This window comes from Chenopodium album, chromosome 25 (assembly GCF_948465745.1).
Source record: "Chenopodium album chromosome 25, dcCheAlbu1.1, whole genome shotgun sequence".
NCBI lineage: Eukaryota > Viridiplantae > Streptophyta > Magnoliopsida > Caryophyllales > Amaranthaceae > Chenopodium > Chenopodium album.
The window spans coordinates 25,867,161-25,892,327 of NC_137858.1; the positions used below are offsets into that span (position 1 = coordinate 25,867,161).

Genomic DNA, 25,167 nt, shown 5'->3' on the forward strand with positions numbered 1-25,167 from the left:
GAACCATCTTAAGGAGTTTGAAAAATATTGCAACACGATCAAGGTTAATGGAGTGTCTCAAGAATTCATCCGCCTTAATTTGTTCCCTTTCTCCCTCATAGGAAGGTCTTTGGAATGGCTAGACAAAGAGGTGAAGCCCAATTCATTGAGAACTTGGGATGATGTCACTAAAGCTTTCTTGTCCCGTTTCTATCCTCAAAAGAAAACGGCGGAGGCAAGGGCTTTAATTCAAGGATTCAAGCAAAAGCCAAATGAGAGTCTTTATGAAGCATGGGAGAGATTCAAGGAGTACCAAAGAGAATGTCCCCACCACGGAATTCCAACATATCAATTGATCCAAATCTTCTATGGTGGTTTGAGTCCTCAAGGTAAGGCATGTCTTGATGGAGGGGCCGGTGGTCCAATCATGAACAAAACCGAAGAAGAAGTTGTGGACATAATAGAGGATGTGGTGACTTACTATAGAGATTGGCAAGATGGGGAAAGAGATTCTTCAAGCAAGCAATCTTCGTTGTACTCGGTGGACCATCTCAATGCCATCAACAATCTTTCCTCTCAAATGACAAACTTGGGAAAGGAGATGACGGCGATCAAGGCCAAGTTGGAGAGTGTTTCTTCCTCTTCCCAAGCTCCAAATCTTCCCTCCCAAATTAAGGGGAGAGGTACTTCTTCTAACTCTCAAACTCCGTCTACTTCACATAATATGCCTACGGGATGTTTGTTTTGTGATGTATGTGGATCATATGACCATGATTCTAGCAATTGCAACAATGAATGTGTTGATGAGTTTGACAACAATGGGTGTGAACATGTTAATTTTGTGTCAAACAACAATGTCCAAAGGTTTGATAATCAAAGAGGCCAATGGAATAGGAATTACCAAAACCAAGGCAATTTTGACAACTATAATCATGGTGGTGGTTATAGGAACCAAGGGAATCAAGGTTCTCGTGGTAATCATAACCAAGGTTATAGTGGCCAAAATCAAAGCCAAAATTATGGTAATCAAAACCAAGGCTATGGTAATCAAAATCAAGGTTATGGAAATCATAACCAAGGTAATGGTAACCATAATCATGGTGGTGGTAACCATAATCAAGGTTATCGTTCAAATCAAAATAGGGGTAATTGGAACAATCAAGGAAGGGGAAATTTTCAAAACAATGCTCAAAGAGGTCCCCCACCCGGATTTGTTCCAAAGACTCAAGGTGAAAATTCCTATTCACAACCTTCTTCTCCTAGGACTACTTTGGAGCAATTGATTGATAATCAAACCAAGATCATTAACACCTATATGGCGGTTAGTGATAAGAAATTCAATGAGATGATGACCCACAATAAGATGCTTGAGACTCAAATTACCCAATTAGCAAGCACTATTAAGGATTATGCTAGTCCTTCATCTTTGCCTTCCCAAGGTGTTGAACCAAAGAAACCCGTGTACTCTATTGCCACAAGTGGTGGAAATGACTTTAATGAGGGAGTTTCTTGTTCAAAAGAGGAAAGAGATGAGAGTGGTGCTATGGAGAATGAAGTGGAGAGGGTTGAGTCCAAGGAAATTTATTGTGAGGTTGAGGAAAAAGAAGAATGTGTTGTTGAAAAGATGAGTGAGGTAGAGAGATTTCCCGATCTACCATATCCCCAAAAATACTTGAGATTCAAGATGGATGAGCAATTTGGGAAGTTCCTTGAAGTTCTTAAGGAAGTCCATGATTCCACACCCTCTACCGAGCCAATTCCCGATATGCCTAAGTACTCCAAGTTTCTTAAGGAGATACTAGAGGAGAAGGAAAATTTTGATGAGGGTAGTTCGGTGGAAGGAGGGAAGTGTTTTAGTGCTCTTACCCATGGTGAACTTTCGGAGAAAATGGAAGATCCGGGGAATTTTTCAATCCCTTGTCAAATCAAGAAAATGGTTTTTGAGAATGCTTTGTGTGATCTAGGGGCTAGTGTGAGTATTATGCCCTTTTTAGTTTTCAAGAGGCTTGATGTAGATGAGCTTCAACCATCTAATATAACACTTCAATTGGCCGATCGCTCTATTAAGCTTCCTAAGGGAAGAATTGATGATGTCCCTTTAAAGATTGGAGAGTTTGTCTTTCCCGTGGATTTTGTTGTTTTGGAGATTGAGGAGGATGAGCATATTCCAATCATTCTAGGGAGGCCTTTCTTAGCCACCTCGGGAGCCTTAATAGATGTGAAGGGAGGCCAAATCACTTTGAGATGTGGAAAATTGGAAGAGAGTTTTAAGTTGAAGCCAATACATGAATCCTTATCTTGTGTGCAAGATATAGCATGTGCTAGTCTTTCTCGTTCCATTGATGATGTGTGCATGGTTGATTCTTCTACTAACAATGTTTTTGAGATTGTTGATGATGTTTGTGCAAGTCTTGATGATGTTAGTGAAGAAGAATTTGTAATTCAAAAGCCAAGGGATGAGAAAGAAATTGAGATTCCAAATTGGTTCAAGCTTAATTCTCAAGATAAAGAGAAAGCTTCCATGATTAAGGATGTTGAAGTCAAGCCGAAGAAAAAGGCCCGTGACTCGAAGAAAGCAAGAAAAAGAAAGAAGTTGAGAAAAGAGAAGGAAGAATTTGAAAAGAATTTTGTGAAGGTTTCATTAAGCAACGATGAGACGTTGCTCAAAATTGAAGAAAATTTCGCTCTATCAACTACCTTGAAGAAGGTGGTGTTCTTTGACCCTCCATGATTTGGAGGAAGGGTCGAGCTTAGGACCTTAAGCAAGCGCTTCCCGGGAGGCAACCCGGAGTTTCTAACCTTTCCTTTTGATTTTTGAATTTTTCTTATTTTTGTTTCCTTTATTACTTTGTCTTTTCTTTCACTTTTCTACTTGAAAAAGCTTTGTTTGAATGTGTTTGACTTTCATTTGACTCAATTAGCTTTGTTGAATGCATTTGACTTTCATTTGATTCAAAAAGCTCTGTTTGAATGTGTTTGACTTTAATTTGAGTTAAAAAGCTTTGTTGAATGCATTTGACTTTCATTTGATTCAAAAAGTTTTGTTTGAATGTGTTTGACTTTCATTTGAGTCAAAAAGCTTTGTTGAATGCATTTTAATTTCATTTGATTCAAAAAGCTTTGTTTGAATGTGTTTGATTTTCATTTGACTTAATTATCTTTGTTGAATGCATTTGACTTTCATTTGATTCAAAAAGCTTTTTTTGAATGTGTTTGACTTTCATTTGACTCAATTGTCTTTGTTGAATGTATTTGACTTTCATTTGATTAAAAAAGCGTTGTTGAATGTGTTTGACTTTCATTTGACTCAATTAGCTTTGTTGAATGCATTTGAGTTTTATTTGATTCAAAAAGCTTTGTATGAATATGTTTGACTTTCATTTGACCCAATCACCTTTGTTGAATGCATTTAACTTTCATTTGATTCAATATATCCCTTTTTTGTTGCTATTGAAAACAAGTTGTCTTACTAGTTGTTTCTAGATTTCATCAAATTTTGTCTTATTTCCATATATCAACAAATTTTGACAACTAATATTTTATTTGTAGCGATTTAGAAACAAATTGAGGCAACAAATTTTTGAATTGTTCCTATTAGAAATTAGCCGTCTCATTATTATTGCTAGATGACAACAGATTTTTTATTTGTTGCCATTTAGCAATGCCATTTTACAAAACGTTTGGCAACAAAATTTCTAGTTGCAGCTATTGGAGACACTTGTTTTACTATTTGTTGCTAAAATGACATCACATTTTAATTTGTTGCCATTAGAAACAATTTGTGTTATAAATTGTTGCTAATTTATTAAGAGTCATTGAAGTAATTTACATAATATGTTGTAATAAATAAAACGAAAGCAAGTCATCTTGTTCTATACAAAGGAAATATTAGAAGGAATTAATAATCGTTCAATCACTTTTAGCAATAAAACGATGCGATAGAATAATATATATTATTTTATAACTTCATTAGTAAGAGCATGTAGAAAATGGGAATGCTTCTTACTATTTTGCCCGAATTTGCTTGATTTTTGTTCTACAAGACCTTAAAACCTTATGAATTGCTTGTTTTGTGATTTCTTTTCTGAGGCAGTTATGAATACATATATTTGACATGATTCAAGCCTTTTCAAGTTCATTAGAAAGAGCATGTAGAAAATGGGAATGCTTCTTCCCATTTTGGCCGAATTTGCTTGATTTTGGCTCTACAAGACCTTAAAACCTTATAACATGCTTTATTTTTGTGATTTATTTTCTTAGGAAGTTATAAATACATATATTTGTCATGAACCAAGCCTTTTCAAGTTCATTAGAAAGAGCATGTAGAAAATGGGAACGTTTCTTCTCATTTTACCCGAATTTACTTGATTTCGGTTCTACCAGACCTTAAAACCTTATAACTTGTTTTGTCTTAGTAATTTCTATGCTAAGGCAGTTACAAATACATATATTTGACATGATTCAAGCCTTGATAAGTTCATTAGAAAGACCATGTAGAAAATGGGAACGCTTTTTACCATTTGGGCCGAATTTAGTTGATTTTGGTTCTACAAGACCTTAAAACCTTATAACATCCTTTGTTTTTGTGATTTCTTTTTTTAGGAAGTTATAAATACATATATTTGACATGAATCAAGCCTTTTCAAGTTCATTAGGAAGAGCATGTAAAAAATGGGTGCTTCTTCCTATTTTGCTCGAATTTGCTTGATTTCAGTTCTACCAGTCCTTAAAACCTTATAACTTGCTTTGTTTTTGTTATTTATATGGTTAGGATTTATAAATACATATATTTAACATTATTCAAGTTTTTTTTAGTTCATTAGAAAGAGCATGTAGAAAATGGGAATGCTTCTTACTATTTTGCCCGAATTTGCTTGATTTTGGTTCTACAAGACCTTAAAACCTTATAACTTGCTTTGTTTTTGTGATTTATTTTGTTATTCATTTATAAATACATATATTTGACAAGAATCAAGCCTTTTCAAGTTTATTAAAAAGAGCATGTAGAGAAAGGGAATGCTTCTTACTATATTGCCTGAATTTGCTTGATTTCAGTTCTACAAGACCTTACAACCTTATAACTTGCTTTGTTTTTGTGATTTCTATGCTTATGCATTTATAAATACATATATTTCACATGATTCAAACAATTATAAGTTAATTAGAAAGAGCATGTAGAATTTGGAAATGCTTCTTACTATTTTGCCCGAATTTAATGGATTTTGGTTCTACAAGACCTTAAAACCTCATAATTTGCTTTGTTTTTGTGATTTATTTTCATATGGAGTTATAAATACATATATTTGACATGATCCAATCATTTATAAGTTCATTAGAAAGATCATGTAGAAAATGGGAACGTTTCTTTCCATTTTGCCCGAATTTGCTTGATTTTAGTTCCACAACACCTTAAAACCTTATAACTTTCTGTTGCTTTGTTATTTATTTTCTTAGGAAGTTATAAATATGTATATTTTACATGATTCAAGAATTTATAATTTCATTAGAAAGAGCATGTAGAAAATGGGAATGCTTCTTACTATTTTGCCCAAATTTGCTTGATTTTGGTTCTACAAGACCTTAAAACCTTATGAATTTCTTTGTTTTTGTGATTTCTTTTGTGAGGCAGTTATGAATACATATATTTGACATGACTCAAGCCTTTTCAAGTTCATTAGAAAGAGCATGTAGAAAGTGGGAATGCTTCTTCCCATTTTTGCCGAATTTACTTGATTTTGGCTCTACAAGACCTTAAAACCTTATAACATGCTTTATTTTTGTGATTTATTTTCTTAGGATGTTAAAAATACATATATTTGACATGAATCAAGCCTTTTTAAGTTCATTAAAAAGAGCATGTAGAAAATGACAACGCTTCTGCTCATTTTGCCTGAATTTGCTTGATTTCGGTTCTACCAGACCTTAAAACCTTATAACTTGCTTTTTTTTGTGATTTCTATGCTTAAGCAGTTATAAATACAAATATTTGACATAATTCAAGCATTTATAAGTTCATTAGAAAGAGCATGTAGAAAATGGGAATGCTTCTTACCATTTTGTCCGAATATGCTTAATTTTGGTTGTACAAGACCTTAAAACCTTATAACATCCCTTTTTTGTTATTTATTTTGTTAGGAAGTTATAAATACATATATTTGACATGAATCAAGCCTTTTCAAGTTCATTAGAAAGAGCATGTTAAAAATGGGTACGCTTTTTCCCATTTTGCCCGAATTTGCTTGTTTTTGGTTCTACAACACCTTAAAACCTTATAACTTGCTTTTCTTTTTGTGATTTATATGCTTAGAAAATTATTTATACATATATTTGATATGATTCAAGATTTTATAAGTTAATTAGAAAGCGCATGTAGAAAATGGAAAGGCTTCTTACTATTTTGCCCAAATTTGCTTGATTTTGGTTCTACAAGACCTTAAAACCTTATATATTGCTTTGTTTTTGTGATTTATTTTGTTAGGAAGTTATAAATACATATATTTGACATGAATCAAGCCTTTTCAAGTTTATTAAAAAGAGCATGTAGAAAAAGGGAATGCTTCTTACTATTTTGCCCGAATTTGCTTGATTTCAGTTCTACAAGACCTAAAAACCTTTTAACTTTCTTTGTATTTGTTATTTCTATGCTTATGAATTTATAAATACATATATTTCACATGATTCAAACAATTATAAGTACATTAGAAAGAGCATGTAGAATTTGGGAATCCTTCTTACTATTTTGCCCGAATTTGCTTGATTTTGGTTCTACAAGACCTTTAAACCTCATAACTTGTTTTGTTTTTGTGATTTATTTTCTTATGGATTTATAAATACATATATTTGACATGATCCAAAAATTTATAAGTTCATTAGAAAGAGCATGTAGAAAATGGGAACGTTTCTTCACATTTTGCCTGAATTTGCTTGATTTTGGTTCTACAAGACCTTAAAACCTTATAACTTGCTTTTTCTTTGTTATTTATTTTCTTAGGAAGTTATAAATATGTATATTTTACATGATTCAAGAATTTATAATTTCATTAGAAAGAACATGTAGAAAATGGGAATGCTTCTTACTATTTTGCCCGAATTTGCTTGATATTGGTTCTACAAGACCTTAAAACCTTAGTACATGCTTTTTTTTTTTGATTTATTTTCTTAGGCATTTATAAATACATATATTTGACATGAATCAATCCTTTTCAAGTTCATTAGAAAGAGCGTGTAGAAAATGGGAACGCTTCTTCTCATTTTGTCTGAATTTGCTTAATTTCGGTTCTACCAGACCTTAAAACCTAATAAATTGCTTTCTCTTTGTTATTTATTTGCTTAGGCAATTACAAATACATATATTTGATATGATTCAAGCCTTTATAATTTCATTAAAAGGAGCATGTAGAAAACGGGAACGTTTCTTCCCATTTTGGCCGAATTTGCTTGATTTTGGTTCTCCAACACCTTAAAACCTTATAACCTGCTTTTTTTGTGATTTCTTTTCTTAGGAAGTTATAAATACATATATAAGACATGAATCAAGCCTTTTCAAGTTCATTAGAAAGAGCGTGTAGAAAATAGGAACGCTTCTTCTCATTTTGCCGGAATTTGCTTGATTTCGGTTCTACCAGACCTTAAAATCTTATAACTTGCTTTGTTTTTGTGATTTCTATGCTTAGGAATTTACAAATAAATATATTTGACATGACTCAAGCATTTATAAGTTCATTAGAAAGAACAAGTAGAAAATGGGAACGCTTCTTACCATTTTGCCCGAAAATGCTTGATTTTGGATCTACAAGACCTTAAAACCTTATAACTTCCTTTTTTTTTTGATTTATTTTGTTCTGAAGTTATAAATACATATATTTGAAATGAATCAAGTCTTTTCATGTTCATTAGAAAGAGCATGTTGAAAATGGGAATGCTTTTTCCCATTTTGCTCGAATTTGCTTGATTTAGGTTCTACAAGACATTAAAACCTTATAACTTGCTTTTTTTGTGATTTCTATTCTCAGGCATTTATAAATACATATATTGGAAATGATTCAAGCGTTTATAAGTTCATTAGATAGAGCATGTAGAAAATGGGAACTCTTCTTACTATTTTGCCCGAATATGCTTGATTTTGGTTCTACAAGACCTTAAAACCTTATAACATCCTTTTTTTGTGATTTATTTTGTTAGGAATTTATAAATACATATATTTGACATGAATCAAGCGTTTTCAAGTTCATTAGAAAGAGCATGTAGAAAATGGGAACGCTTCTTCTCATTTTGCCCGAATTTGCTTGATTTCGGTTCTACCAGACCTTAAAACCTTATAACTTGCTTTGTCTTAGTGATTTATATGCTTAGGAAGTTACTAATACATATATGTGACATGATTCAAGCCTTTATAAGTTCATTAGAAAGAGCATGTAGAAAATGGGAACGCTTCTTCTTATTTGGGCCGAATTTGGTTGATTTTTGGTTCTACAAGACCTTAAAACCTTATTACATCCTTTGTTTTTGTGATTTATTTTGTTAGGAAGTTATAAATACATATATTTGACATTACTCAAGCCTTTTCAAGTTCATTAGAAAGTGCATGTAGAAAATGAGAACGCTTCTGCTCATTTTGCCTGAGTTTGCTTGATTTCGGTTCTACCAGACCTTAAAACCTTATAAATTGCTTGCTCTTTGTTATTTTTTTGCTTAGGCAGTTACAAATACATATATTTGACATGATTCAAGCCTTTATAAGTTCATTAGAAGGAGCATGTAGAAAATGGGAACGCTTCTTCCCATTTTGGTCGAATTTGCTTGATTTTGGTTCTACAAGACCTTAAAACCTTAACATGCTTTTTTTTTTTTTTGTGATTTCTTTTCTTGGGAAGTTATAATTACATATATTAGACATGAATAAAGTCTTTTCAAGTTCATTAGAAAGAGCGTGTAGAAAATGGGAACGCTTCTTCTCATATGATGTTAATTGGTAACAATAATTTTCATTTTGATGTCCTTAAATATTTAAATGACCTAAAAGAATGTTATTCTTCTAAGTGCTTTACTTAATTTGTCTATGCTTTTTGTATCATTTATTTTTTAGTGAAACTGCTATATAATGAGGGAGGATCGAGCATGGATGTATAAACGGTTAGAAAGAAAATTTCTTAGTCCAACCTTTGCTGAAAAGGTCAATGAATTTATTACATTTGCTATCACACAAGACAACGTCGGGATAGATGGTGTGATGAAATGTCCATGTGCACAGTGTCGAAATATTCCTTATCAAGATCTTGATACCATTAAGGAGCATCTCTATAAGCATGGTTTTTTGCCTAACTATTTCCAATGGGTTTTTCATGGTGAACTGTATTTCCAAAGAGAATCCCAAAGTAGCAGCTCCATATCCACCGAGGATGCATTGAACCTATATAGAAACATGGTATTAGATGCCTTTGGACTAGAAGGTGGTTTAGAAAATATTGAAGAAGAGCCACATGCTAGTTACAAGAATTTCTTTGACATGTTGAAGGCAGCGGAAGAGCCATTGTATGATGGCTGCAAGTTGTCTGTATTGTCTGCTGCTGCAAGGATGGCAAACATCAAGTGCGAGTATAATATTCCACATAAAGCTATAAATGGTGTTGCTTCCTTAATGAAATACATGTGCCCAGATGAAAACAAGATGACAAATAGTTTTTACAAGACTAAGAAATTGCTTGAAGGGCTAGAACTTCTGCACCAAAAGATTCATGTATGTCCAAATGGATGTATGTTATTTTAGAAGGAACACAAAGATCTCAAAGAATGTCTATATTGCAAAGGAAGTTGTTATAAGACACTTAGAGAAAGTGGCAAGAATTCTCCTCATAGTGCTCTTATTTACTCTCCTATAGGCCCGAGATTACAAAGATTATATGCAACAAGATCTACTGCGGAGCAGATGAAGTGGCATAAAGATAATCCTCGAGTTCATGGCCTTATATCTCATCCAAGTGATGGAGAGGTGTGGAAACACCTAGATAAAGAGTACCCTTCTTTTGCTGCGGAGCCTAGAAATGTCCGACTAGGTCTTTGTACTGACGGATTTTCACCATTCGGAAAGACAGGAAGACAATATTCTTGTTAGCCCGTCATTCTAACTCCTTATAATCTTCCACCTGAATTGTGCATGAAGAAACCTTTTATGTTTCTAAGTTTGATAATTCCAGGTTCAAAGAATCCTAAAGGGAATCTCGATGTGTACTTGCAACCTCTTATTAAAGAGTTAAAGCAATTATGGGAGGTTGGGTTACCGGCTTACGACATCTCGCAAAAACAAAATTTTCAATTGAAGGCTGCATTGCTTTGGACTATTAGTGATATTCCGGCTTATGGCATGCTTTCAGGATGGACCACGTCGGGTAGATTAGCTTGCCCATATTGTATGGAAAACACTAAGGCTTTCACTCTTAAAAATGGTGGAAAACAAAGTTGGTTTGATTGTCACCGTTAGTTTTTACCCAATGATCATAATTTTCGAAAAAATAAGAGTACTTTTTTTAAAGACAAAGTTAAGAATGATTCCCCACCACCACGATTGAGTGGTGAGGACATTTGGAATCGAGTATCTTTATTTCCAAAAACTGTTGAGCAAATAAGGGGTGATGATAACGAGGCAGAAGGATATGGAAAGTTTCACCATTGGACAAAGCAAAGCGTCTTTTGGGAGCTTCCATATTGGAGCAAGCTCTTGATGCGCCACAATCTTGATGTCATGCACATTGAAAAAAATGTATTTGATAATGTGTTTCACACTGTAATGGATGTTAAGGGTAAAACTAAAGACAATGTGAAAGCAAGAAGAGACTTGGGGGGGTATTGTAAACGTCGAAAATTGGAGGCGCAAGATGTTGTTAATAGTAAAGGGGAAAAACGGACTTTAAAACCGAATGCTCCTTTTGTGTTGCCTAAAGAGAAAAGGAAACTTATTGTGAATGGGTGAAGAAATTAAAGTTTCCTAATGGATATACTTCTCATTTAGGTAGATGCGTTGATTTAAAGGAGTGTAAGCTATTCGGTATGAAAAGTCATGATTGTCATGTTTTTTTGCAACGATTGCTACCAGCGGTATTTAAAGACTTGTTACCCTTAAATGTGTGGAATGTTATTACTGAGTTGAGCCAATTTTTTAGAGATCTTTGCGCCACCACCTTAAAAATTACTGACATGGTGCGATTGGAAGAAATTATTCCTGAAATTATTTGCAAATTAGAGAGAATATTTCTGCATGGTTTTTTTAATAGTATGGAGCCTCTTCCTATTCATTTGCCATATGAGGCAAAAATTGGTGGGCCGGTTCAATATAGGTGGATGTACCCTTTTGAGAGGTAATTATATAAAATTCATCTTTTACTTTCTTTTTTTTTTAAAATTAATTTAAAGATACTTAGTATTTTTTATTATAGGTTTTTATACCATTTAAAGAGGAAAGTGGGTAATAAAGCGCGAGTGGAATCCTCAATTTGTAATGCCTACCTACTCAAGGAGGTAACAAATTTTTGCTCCCTTTATTTTGAAGAAGAAGTTGACTCTAAGGTGAAGGATTTAGGATTGGGTGCACATGCTGAAAGTGGATTGAACAATAATCCTGACTTACTTGAGATGTTCTCTTCAACTTTTGGACATAGTTTGTCAGAAGGTCAATTTTGTTACCTTGTTGAAAAAGATTGCAAAGTTGCTCACCGATATGTTCTAAGTAATTGTTAAACTCTACATCAATATGCAAGGTAAATTTCTATAAAAGTACCATAACATGTTGCTCGTAACATATCTATATGTTTACATACTAATATAATTAACAGTTTGTTTGAAGAACAAATGATCAGAGAACATAGATACCAAAGTTCAGATGAAGGTTGGATCAAATATGAAGACATATATCCTGATTGGTTCTAAGATTATGTAAGTCACTTAACTAATATAAAATACTAATTAAATATATGATTATCTAGTGTTTTTAGCATGTTAGTATATGACCGTAATGACATTTTGAACCTTTGATTAATATAGGTATTGGAAAAGGGCATCAAAAATGACATTGTTCGCTCGTTAGCATTTGGACCACTAACAAGAGTTCGAAAATTTAATCACTATCACATCAATGGCTACCATTTTCATACTCTTTCTCATGGAAAAAACAAGTGTAATCCCCCGTATTTATAAATATATTATAAATGAATTTTTATTTCATTTATAATATTTATGTGTGTTTTTCCGGGATTTAAGTTTTAAAGTTCCAAATTATTTTTGGGTTGATAATTGATTTTGTTCTAAAAGGATTTTTAATTATCCATTCTATACTTATGCCATACATATTAGACAAAGCTAGTCCATTTCATTTATCCAATTGGCCCATTAATTTTATGAGGCCCAATCTTAAAACTAACCCTACACCACTCTCTCTCCTATAAATACCCCATACATCCCCAAATTTTTTCCCCACACAAAAGGTTAGTCTTATTTTTCCTCCTCTTTATTTTCTTTATTTTATTTTTCCTTTATTTTCTTTTTCCTTTTTCTTTATTTTCTTCCTTTCTTTTCCTTTTCTTTTTTTTTTCTTTCTTTTCTTTTCCTCCTCCTTCCTACGTGAGCCATGCTCACTGCTTTCCCCAACTGCCATTGCTGCTGCTCCTGTTCATGGCTGCTGCCACCACCGGCGGGCCTCCCTACCGCCGCCACCTAGTCGCCGGCGACCACCCAGCCGGCGCCTGCCACCGCAGCCACCCTTCTTCCTCCTTTGTTTTCTTATATATTGCTTCAAAATTATTACTTTTGTTTTGGGTTTTATTTTTATAGTATAAAGATTATATCTTTAGTATCAAAATCATGTTTTTGATAGTTTAAATTATTAATTTCAGATTTATAATTGTTACTATAATTTTCAGATTTTATAATTATAAAACCTAGGGTTTTAATTTAATGAAATTGGGATTTTAGGGTTCTAATGACTAATTAATTTGGGGCTTTTGTTCCTAGTTAATTTCTAATGATTAATTAAGCATAAAAACATGTTTTAAAGGAAGTTTTAAGGACTTTTAATGTAGATTATATTGCTGGAAATTTTTGTATGTATTAATTTGTGATTATGGGTTATTTTCTAGGAGGTGATTATTCCTTAGGCGACTTTTAAGTGATTAAAAGTGGCGCAAAGGATTGTTTACATGAGGTACGTACATGTCTACTTTGTTGCAAGTAGTGTCATATTTAGGTACCAAAAAGAACGAACTTAGTTTCTTGATTAGAGAACAATTGGATGGAAATTGTTTGGTTATATATTTAATTAATTCATGTATTTATGTTTATGAGGCATGTTTTGGTGAATTAAATATGCTTGAATGGAATTATGGATGCAAGTATGTTGAATTATATTGGATTAATTGTTTGTATGGAATGTTGATACAAACATATTTTATTGGATTGGTTTGTTAACCATATTTGGATTATTAAAGGATTGGAATTGAATGGTTTAAGTGGAATAAATTTATTAATTAATCTACAATGTTATTTATTTATTTATTACTCAATCATGACATGTTAGTATGTTGAGTAAAGGTGGATTATTAAGCCGAAATGGCTAGGTGGGTTGACTATGTTCAACAATTTTGGATAATTTGGAAGTTTAATGGAATTATAGGTCAACTTGTGATGTGATCACCATTGTCCTAAATAAGATTAAAAGTGAATTGATTTATTATTGTTATGTATGGTCTACTTGAATGAGTCGGATATTAATTAAAATTGTAACCACGTAAAATGAAACATGGATGAGCAATAAAACTCTAGAAAGCGTGCACTTCTAGAGTATTGACAATTATGGGTTGGGGTACACGGTGGTAGCCCGTGGCTTTTCGAGGCTTGTTTGATCAACATGTCCTCTTCTCTTTTGGTATTTACATTTTATTTTATAATGAAAGTTAGATGAGATCCTAGACTAACTTTGTGAGAATGGAGTTGCGCTCGTTCTTGCATCGCGCTAAACTTTTATTTCAAATGGTCATTTGGGACCAAAATGATTTGGTGGATTGGATAACCTCGTCTATTGCTTAATCCAAACTAAATAATTTAAATTAAATATAGAGTCAAGTGTTTGGAATTGGTTAGTAAGTATGTTAAGTCAATTGAATTGTTTAAGTGTGGAGTCTTGATTAATGAATTTGTGTTATATGTTTATTTACTTTAATTAGTTGAGCATGCTAGGTTTGGTGCGTTGTAACTTGTATGTAATCAGCTTTGCTGATTGCGTGCTTTTCTGTGTGTCTTTCTTTGGTCATGGCCTTCGCCTTTCAATGACCCTGTGATGATCCAATTATTACACTTGTATTATTGGGGAGCAGTATTGCACAGGTTAGCTTGATGATGTGAAGTTCAGGGATTTGACAAACGCATTGTTAAGGGATTGTGGGATTGAGAGTATTCGATTCTTGTGTTGAACTTATTTATGCTTTGCTATTTCGTTTATGTCTTGGATTTTGATTATTGGTTTGGTTTTAAATAAGGGCCTTTATGGTTCCAACTTGTAAGCCTTGGCTTATTCATTTTCTGAACTGTGTTACTTTAAAGACTTATGTTTGGTTTTCCGCTGCAATACTTTGATAAAGCCTTAACGTTTTAACACGTGGCGGTAACATGTCAATGGTTCTCCACTATTTTATTTAAAGTAAGTGGTTTGGAAAAGGGAGATTTATTGGGGTGTTACAACAAGTCAACTATGAAGCATGGTATATGTGTGAAAAGTGTCCAAGGAAGTGATTATTATGGAATTCTACAAGAAATAATAGAGTTAACTTATGTTGGAGCAAGAAAGCGTTATACAACAGTGTTGTTTAAGTGTGAGTGGTTTGATGTTGGACCTGGCATTAGGATACATGATAAGTATAATCTTGTTGAGGTGAACCATTCAAAACGATATCCAAAGTATGATCCGTTCGTACTGGCATATCAAGTCGAACAAGTATATTATGCTCCTTGTCCTAGTAGTAGTAGTAGTAATGAAAGAAATCAGTGGTGGTTTGCTTTCAACATTAAGGCAAGAGGAGTTATTGATGCGGCTGTTAAGCCTAATGCATTCCAAGTTGCTTCAATTGAAAATCCTCCTTTGTTATCTGAATTTGAAGTAGGTGAGGAAGAAGCCCAAGAGCTTTCTTGTAATGAATATGAGGAAGTGCAAGAAGGAGAGGATGAGGAGGAGGAGGAGGAGAAGGAATTAGAGGAAGATGATGATGAAGAGGAAGATGAAGAAAAAATAGTTCATTTTAGATTAGACATTTTACTTTTTACTTTGGTTTACCTTAATTTTCAAATATTTTTAATGCCTTTAACTTCTTGTTATTATAATTTTGATAATTAAATTTTATATTATATGAAATTTATATCATATAGTTAATATTACTTCTTTACTATATTTAACTCTTATAGTGCCTATATTACCTTGTCTTTTCTCATTTTCTAGTGTGCAGATACACAAAAATGGTTCTAACTAGAGGTGGCTTTAATGGGAGGGGTCCAATCATTAGGCGTCAACCTAATGTTTCATCACAACTTTCTTCTCAACAAACACCATCACATGGTGAAATGAATGATAATTCTCATATGGAAGAACTATATAGGGATCAAGAGGAGATGAAAATTGATGATGCAGATGGTGCTGGCTATAACGAAAATGAAGAGGAAGTAGAGTTTCATGATGACACGGGTAATCCAGATGCTTCTTAAGTATTGCACAAAACCGAGGACGGTGAGCAACCTTAGTTAATAATACCTCCGTTTCTTTTTAGTTGACACGTATTCCTTTTTAGGAAGTTTCTTTTTAGTTAACACGTTTCCTTTTTAGGTAAATTTTTTTACCTTGCATTTACAAGCTACCCCACTTGCCTTTTCATTCCCTATCACTCTCTCTCCTCTCCTTAATATATGTGCCTAAATCAAACGCGTGAACTAAATAGAAACGGAGGAAGTACAATTGAATTGGTATATATATATATATATATATTTTGTTTCTAATTTCAGTGTTTATGAAACAGGATTTCATTCTCGTGAAGTTGTGGATGAAGTTGTTGAAACTTCATATAAGACTTATTTTATGGGGCCATGGATTAACTGGGCTAAGGTTCCAAAAGAAGCAAAAGCAATTTGGTGGAAAGCCTTTAAGGTATTTTTCATTATGAAACATGATAATTTTTAAGATTCAAAATCAATTTTTCCTTTAATAAATTATATATCACTAACAAGTGGTGCATCATTGCTCAAAAGGCTAAGTTCTCTTGGGATCCTTCAATGGCAAAAATAGTAAAGAAAGGATGGCAGCAAAAATGTTCTAGACGCCTTTCTAATGTGGTGAGTAAGATTCACAACAAAAGGTTATCGTGCTAAATGGTGTCACCCAAGCATTAGGAAACGACTTGCAGCTATTAGAGCAACTGATACCTTCAAGTCTGCCCAATATTCGTTATATAGACAAAGGCTTGGGAAAGAAATGCCAATCCATTGCCAAGGATCTAAATCAACCGAACAAATTAAGATTGAATTGGTATGTCATTTACAGAATGATTTATAACTTGATATTTGATATTTTATTAGTTATTCACAAAAGGATTGTGATCCCCAAATTAGTAGTAGTGTAATCTATCAATTATTTGTAGGAATGATCTAATTAGTGGAAAATAATGGATCCGTTTTTTTTCCTTATCACAAAGGGTTGCTGCAGCTGTGCCGGTAGTGCTGCAGCTGTTGTGCTGTGGCGGTAGTGCTGCAGCTGCTGTGCTGTGGCGGTAGTGCTGCTGCTACTCTGCTTTGGCAGTGCTGCGGCAGTAGGGCTGCTACTGTGCTGTGGCGGCAGTGCTGCTGCTGTGCTGTGGAAGTGCTGCGGCAGTGTAGCTGCTCTGTTGCGGCAGTGCTGCGGCAGTGCAGCTGCTGCAGTGCTGTTACAATGCAGCTGCTCTGTTGCGACAATGCTGCTGTTGTGCTGCGGCAGTGAGCTGCTGCTGCTGCTGCTCTGTTGCGGAGCTGTGGCAGTGCTGCAATTAGACTAAATTAGCTTTGTAAATTGCATTTAACTTTCATTTGACTCAATTAGCTTTGTATAATGTGTTTGATTTTCATTTGACTCAATTAGCTTTGTTAATTGCATTTAAGTTTCATTTAATTCAACAAGCTTTGTTTGAATGTGTTTGACTTTTATTTGAATCAATTAGCTTTGTTGAATGCATTTTACTTTCACTTGATTCAAAAAGCATCATTTGAATGTGTTTGACTTTCATTTGACACAATTATCTTTGTTGAATGCATTTGACTTTCATTTGATTCAAAAACAATTGTTTGAATGTGTTTGAGTTTCGTTTGACTCAATTAGCATTGTTGAATGCATTTTACTTTCATTTGATACAAAAAACTTTGTTCGAATGTGTTTGACTTTCATTAGACTCAATTAGCTTTATGAATGCATTTGACTTTCATTTGATTCAAAAAGCTTTGTTTGAATGTGTTTGACTTTCATTTGACTCATTTAGCTTTGTAGAATGCATTTGACTTTCATTTGACTCAATTAACTTTGTATGAATGTGATTGACTTTCATTTGACTCAATTAGCATTGTTAATTGCATTTCACTTTCATTGAATTCAAAAAGCTTTGTTTGATTGTGTTTGACTTACATTTGATTCAAAAAGCTTTGTTTGAATGTGTTTGACTTTGATTTGACTCACTTAGCTTTGTTGAATGCATTTGACTTTCATTTGATTCAAAAAGGGTTGTTTGAATGTGTTTGACTTTCATTTGACTCAATAAGCTTTGTTGAATGCATTTTACTTTCATTTGATTCAAAAAGCTTTGTTAGTATGTGTTTGACTTTCATTTGACACAATTAGCTTTGTTGAATGCATTTGACTTTCATTTGATTCGAAAAGCTTTGTTCGAATGTGTTTGACTTTCATTTGACTCAGTTAGCTTTTCGTAATGCATTTGACTTTCATTAGACTCAATTAGTTTTGTATGAATGAGTTTGACTTTCATTTGACTTAATTAGCTTTGTTAATTGCATTTTATTTCATTTAATTCAAAAAGTTTTGTTTGAATGTGTTTGACTTTCATTTGATTCAAAAAGCATTGTTTGAATGTGTTTGACTTTCATTTTACTCAATTAGCTTTGTTGAATGCATTTGACTTTCATTTGATTCAAAAAGCTTTGTTTGAATGTGTTTGACTTTCATTTGAGTCAAAAAGTTTTGTTGAATGCATTTAACTTTCATTTGATTCAAAAAACTTTGTTTGATTGTGTTTGACTTTCATTTGACTCAATTATCTTCGTTGAATGCATTTGAATTTCATTTGATTCAAAAAGCTTTGTATAAATGTGTTTGATTTTCATTTGACTCAATTAGCATTGTTAATTGAATTTCACTTTCATTTAATTCAAAAAGCTTTGTTTGAATGTGTTTGGCTTTCATTTGACTCAATTTGTTTTGTTGAATGCATGTTACTTTCATTGGATTCAAAAAGCTTTGTTAGTATGTGTTTGACTTTCATTTGACTCAATTAGCTTTGTTGAATGCATCTGAATTTCATTTGATTCAAAAAGCTTTGTATAAATGTGTATGACTTTCATTTGACTCAATTATCTTTATTGAATGCATTTGACTTTCATTTGATTCAAAAAGCTTTGTTTGAATGTGTTTGACTTTCATTTGACTCAAAGACCTTTGTTGAATGCATTTGACTTTCATTTTATTCAAAAAGCTTTGTTTGAATGTGTTTGACTTTCATTTGAGTCAAAAAGCTTTGTTGAATGCATTTGACTTTCAATTGATTCAAAAACCTTTTTTTAAATGAGTTTGACTTTCATTTGACTCAATTATCTAGGTTGAATGCAGTTGACTTTTAATTGATTCAAAATTCTTTGTTTGAATGTGTTTGACTTTCATTTCACTCAATTAGCTTTGTTGAATGCATTTGACTTTAATTTAATTCAAAAAGCTTTGTTTGAATGTGTTTGCCTCATTTGACTCAATTACCTTTGTAGAATAAATTTGACTTTCATTTGACTCAATTAGCTTTTTATGAATGTGTATGACTTTCATTTGACTCAATTAGTTTTGTGAATTGCATTTCACTTTCATTTAATTTAAAAAGCTTTGTTGAATGTGTTTGACATTCATTTGATTCAAAAAGCTTTGTATAAATGCATTTGACTTTCATTTGACTCAATTAGCTTTGTTGAATGCAATTTACTTTCATTTTATTTTAAATGCTTTGTTTGAATGTGTTTGACTTTCATTTAACTCAATTAGCTTTGTTGAAAGCATTTGACTTTCATTTGAATCAAAAAGCATTGTTTGAATGTGTTTTACTTTCATTTGACTCATTTGGCTTTGTAGAATGCATTTGACTTTCATTTTACTCAATTATCTTGGTATGAATGTGTTTGACTTTTATTTGACTCAATTTGCTTTGTAAATTGCATTTCACTTTCATTTAATTCAAAAAGCTATGTTTGAATGTGTTTGACTTTCATTTTATTTAAAAATCTTTGTTTGAATGTGTTTGTTTTTCATTTGACTCAATTAGCTTTGTTGAATGCATTTGATTTTCATTTCATTCAAAACGTATTGTTTGAATGTGTTTGACTTTCATTTAACTCAATTAGCTTTGTTGAATGCATTTGACTTGCATTTGATTAAAAAAGCTTTGTTTGAATGTGTTTGACTTTCATTTGACTCAATTATCTTTGTTGAATGCTGTAGACACCCATTTGTGTCTCCCCAAAACCAAACCCAGTGATGAATACCTTTCGTGTTGAACCATAATCGAATGAGGTGAAAGTGTGGAAATTCAAGTGTTGCGGTTAGTTTTTATTAAAATCCTTCTTTCTGTTTTCGAAAACCAATTCTATTTTATAAAAACGTCCATTTCAGTTTATTTTGGTCCATAATAAGGGTCCAATAATGGTGTAGTTGGATGGGGCTTGAAAAGACCTTTCCAACGATATATTATAAGCCCAATTCCGATGAATAATGAGGAAGTTATGGCCAAAATACTAAACTGGGCCCAAACCGGATTTTACCTACGACCCAATGATCATGGGGAGGGTCCAAAGGTTTAATCCTATTCCTAAACTAATTAGGATTGATTAGAATCTTCTATAAGTTTTTAAAATATCTTAATTATCCTTTTTGAAAAGATAAGATTAAGGAATTTGATTTGAATATAAACTTTCCTTGTTTAAAAACTTTCCTTTTTTAAGTCCTAATTCTATTTGAATTTAAACATGTTCAAAGACAGTCAGATATTATTTTTGTGCCTCATATTTTTTTATCCAAATTTCATATGGTTAGATAGATCTTGAAATTATCTTTCCAATGATATATTATAATAATAATTCCGAGCTATAACGAAAAAGATATGAAAGGAATACGAAACTCTATCCAAAACTGACACCGTCCTACTATTTCGGCCATATCATTTTATCTACAAATAATTTTAATCTGATTCCAATTGCATTAGAAAGTAGAATTCAAGAGCTTTCCAACGACATATTATATGACTTATTTGGACTTCTAGATCAAAATATATGATAAAAACAAAATCCGCAAAAACTCTCTATCGCCAAACGACAGGTTTGTCGCCTCGCGACAGACCCTATCGCCTGGCGACAAGGTAAATTTCTGGCGACAAGGTCTAGTTTTCTGGTGACATAGTGGAGTTTTATTCCTTATCAAATTCTATGATTTTCCGGACTGTTTTCTTATAAATAGGGTCCTCGACCTCTGTTTTTATTCATCAACTCTCATCAACAATCATCAATTCTCTCAATCAACTCTCATTAAGAATTACTTAATTCTTTCTTTCTCTCTTTTTCTAAACCCACCTTTTTACAAATACAATTCCGCATACACAAGATCTAGAAACACCTAGCCAAGTTCGAAGTTGTCTTCGCCCTAGACGTGCAAGGTTTAATATTTTCTGAGGGTTTGGTCCCAAATACAGTTTAAACTTTATTTAATTTGATTCTAATTTAATTCCTTAATTCTTTAATTCTTATTCCTTAATTCTTTTCATTGAAGTTTACTAACTTGTGTATTTTGTTATTAGAAAGAGGTACGAGGCTTCAAAGTATGTAATCTAATTACTCTCTTTCAATGTAGAAAGCATGTTTATTATTTATTAATTCCTAGTATCATGTTAGGATGTTATTTATTGCATTCTAGTATCATGCTTAGGTTGCCTTTTACTCTTTTCTAATATCATGTTAGTACCATGTTAGGTTTAAAGCTTTGATCTTTATTGCTTAGTGACATGCTAGGATTTGTTATTATTCTTGTTAGTATCATGCCTAGGATCTTGCTATTATATTTAAGCTTTATTATGCCTTATGATGATTATTATTATGTTGCTTGATATTTTATTGTTATTGCTTGATCACACCTTTTATGCTTGTTAAAGGGAATTTGTACTTGAAATCATGCTTAATAAGATAATTAATAATTTGGTTTAGGCTAATGTGATTTTAATTCAAGTGATCGCCAATAATAGTCTTATTTGTGCATTAATATTCAACCAACATAGATTAAACAGGTTTAGGGTTAATATAATGTTTGCATGTTAGTCAAAAAGCGCACATGAATACGAGCAGAATAAAGTAGAGGCCTATTTTATAGGGTGGGTCCTTTCTTTTGTAGATTGGATTTGTACCCTCATCCCCGAACCCTATTTGGTTCAAGACCTTATGGAGTTGACGATCTTTTAGATCGTTTTTGGGTTTACAAGTTCCTAAAACTTGTTGGCGACTCTTTTGCTGTAGCTTTCTTCCCTTTGGAATGCCACCATACTTTAGTGTATGATCACAGTGGGGTTCAAGCTTGGGGTCATAATGCTTGAAATATTCCCTATAGTTTTTGGCGACTCCACTGGGGAGGATTTCTATTTATATTCCTGAAATTTATTTTGGCAATTATTTAGAATGAGCGGATGAGACTCGAAAAATTCTAAGTATTTCATGTGCGTGATTTGATTAACATTATTGTCATATGCATAAAAAGGTTCTCATTGGATAGACCAATTGATGAGTGACATTTATGGCACTCATTTGGTCCCTTTTTGGATGATTTCTATTTCATTTTATCTCTCTTTTCTTTAGTTTTCCTTAGTTTTATTCTTGTTTTCTTCATTTCATGCTTTTTGTAGTTAATTTCTCTATTTCATGCATTTTCTAGTTTACTTGTTATTTTTCTCTTTTACTTGCTTTTTATCATTTGTTTGTAGGTGGTAATTGATTGTCCACGAATTCCCGAGCTTCCTCTCTATGAGCTTTCATTGTTTTCATGCCTAAAGATGGTGCAAGAAGCTTCAAGTGAAAGGTGGATCCAAGGGGCAAGCTTCAAGGCTTTATATATGTCTTCCTCATGGCTTATACTTTTCAAGAAATTCAAGAAAGTTTCTGCCTACTTTGTCCTCCATCATCATCATCTAGGACGTGTGCACCGCTTGAGCTAGGACGAAGAGAAGAAGGGGGAAAGACCCAGCAATGTGCGGGCGCACCAAGGTGGTGTGCGGCCGCACATTGGTCGGGTGCGGCCGCACACCTGGTGCGTGCGGTCGCACCAATCTAGGTGTGTCCCGTGCGCACCATTCTCTCTCCTCCGAGCGCCCGCACCTACGAGGGTCTATTTTTGGGCGTCAATACCGACCTCCTCTTTGTATATATAGTTATTTCTGCCTATTTTTAGTAAGAAGTTTTTTAGATTGAATTTGATAGTTAGTTTTTGGGAGAATTTTAGAGAGAGAAACTCAAGAACTTTAGAGAGAGAAACTCATGATTTTTGGTGATTGCTCAAGAATTCCTCATTGTTATTGATCTTTAGATCAAAGTTTTGTAAGGATCTTCTTCTTGATTTCAATACAAGTTTGATTCTAGTTGATTTCATTTGTTTTCCATGTTATTGTTGATTGATTGAAGTTTGTTTGATGATTGATTGTAGTTTAATTGATTTTTGATTGATTGTTGGTTTAATCTTTGATTTCAATTATGTTGATGATGAAATTGATGATTGTTGTAGTTTTGATCTTGATTCCTATGGCTAGTGAGTAGTTTTCTAGCTAGGGAAATGGTGAAGCATGTTTGAGTGATGGATTAGAGTAATTTGGGGATAATTGATGGAGTTGATGATATGATTAAATTTGGTTGATAATTCATGTGCATGTGTGTGATTGATTGAAGTTTGGCCATCTTTGATTATTGCACTAGATTGCATTGTGAGCTTGCTATGATACGAACCATTGATTAGTAACTTGCAATGTCACGATTGAGGTGCTTTGTGACGTTCCCTAGGTAGTGTTTAGCGTAGTTGACGCTAGTTAGACCTCTAGGTGAACTATCTTGGTATGCTCTTTTGGATACATGATGATATTCCTTCATATCACTTGACTTAGTCGGTTTGACCTCCCAAATTACCATTTTCCATTACAATTACATGTGGATCCATTGCCCTAGTGTCTTTAGATTGATTTCATACAAGTTCTTGCATCATTTAGCTCTAGCTCTAGTGTCCTTCATAAACCCCCTTTACTTGACTTCGAAATAGCTTGACTTAGGCATTGTGCATTCGACCTCCATTCCTTTGGGTTCGACCTTGACTTACCACTACACTAAATAGGGGTTTGTTAAGTTACAAATTTTGTTTGATTGGGTGGGGTGGTAGACCAACGACCTACCGTTCTCCTTCCCATCAAAATGGCGTCGTTGCCGGGGAATGGTGCTTTGAGTGCATGTTGTTGTTGAGTCTATTACATTTCATTTGCAAAATACAAAAAGATTTTACACTTTAGGCTACACTTGTAGCCGTGCTACTTATATTTTCTTTGAGTTTTGTATGCATAGGTCCCGAGATCGCTCATTTGTTCCCTTTGATCCGGAGATTGAAAGAACTCTCTCAAGGAGGAGAGTAGCAAACAAGACTTTGGATTATAGTTCCTCAAGCGAAGAAGAGATTGAACAAGAGCCAGTCATGGGAGAACAACCAAGAGTTGCCTTTGAAAGAATTGGGAGTACCCGGTGCATATAGGTTCGAGAGCGACATAGCTCCACCTACAACACCGGCAAACGATTTTGAAATTAGGCCGGCGATGATCACCCTAATTGAGAGGAGACAATATAGTGGGGCAAAGAACGAGAGCCCATTGAACCATCTTAAGGAGTTTGAAAAATATTGCAACACGATCAAGGTTAATGGAGTGTCTCAAGAATTCATCCGCCTTAATTTGTTCCCTTTCTCCCTCATAGGAAGGTCTTTGGAATGGATAGACAAAGAGGTGAAGCCCAATTCATTGAGAACTTGGGATGATGTCACTAAAGCTTTCTTGTCCCGTTTCTATCCTCAAAAGAAAACGGCGGAGGCAAGGGCTTTAATTCAAGGATTCAAGCAAAAGCCAAATGAGAGTCTTTATGAAGCATGGGAGAGATTCAAGGAGTACCAAAGAGAATGTCCTCACCACGGAATTCCAACATATCAATTGATCCAAATCTTCTATGGTGGTTTGAGTCCTCAAGGCAAGGCATGTCTTGATGGAGGGGCCGGTGGTCCAATCATGAACAAAACCGAAGAAGAAGTTGTGGACATAATAGAGGATGTGGTGACTTACTATAGAGATTGGCAAGATGGGGAAAGAGATTCTTCAAGCAAGCAATCTTCGTTGTACTCGGTGGACCATCTCAATGCCATCAACAATCTTTCCTCTCAAATGACAAACTTGGGAAAGGAGATGACGGCGATCAAGGCCAAGTTGGAGAGTGTTTCTTCCTCTTCCCAAGCTCCAAATCTTCCCTCCCAAATTAAGGGGAGAGGTACTTCTTCTAACTCTCAAACTCCGTCTACTTCACATAATATGCCTACGGGATGTTTGTTTTGTGATGTATGTGGATCATATGACCATGATTCTAGCAATTGCAACAATGAATGTGTTGATGAGTTTGACAACAATGAGTGTGAACATGTTAATTTTGTGTCAAACAACAATGTCCAAAGGTTTGATAATCAAAGAGGCCAATGGAATAGGAATTACCAAAACCAAGGCAATTTTGACAACTATAATCATGGTGGTGGTTATAGGAACCAAGGGAATCAAGGTTCTCGTGGTAATCATAACCAAGGTTATAGTGGCCAAAATCAAAGCCAAAATT

The 25,167-nt window shown here is 33.7% G+C and overlaps 2 non-coding genes across 2 annotated transcripts; both read right to left on the reverse strand.

The window, feature by feature from the left end:
• Positions 1-212: 212 nt before the first annotated feature.
• Positions 213-318, reverse strand: LOC145615781 (small nucleolar RNA R71). The gene has a single exon (XR_014107371.1). It is a non-coding gene; the product is annotated as a small nucleolar RNA R71 (small nucleolar RNA).
• Positions 319-24,381: 24,063 nt separating this feature from the next.
• Positions 24,382-24,487, reverse strand: LOC145615760 (small nucleolar RNA R71). Its single transcript, XR_014107351.1, has one exon. It is a non-coding gene; the product is annotated as a small nucleolar RNA R71 (small nucleolar RNA).
• Positions 24,488-25,167: the final 680 nt, after the last annotated feature.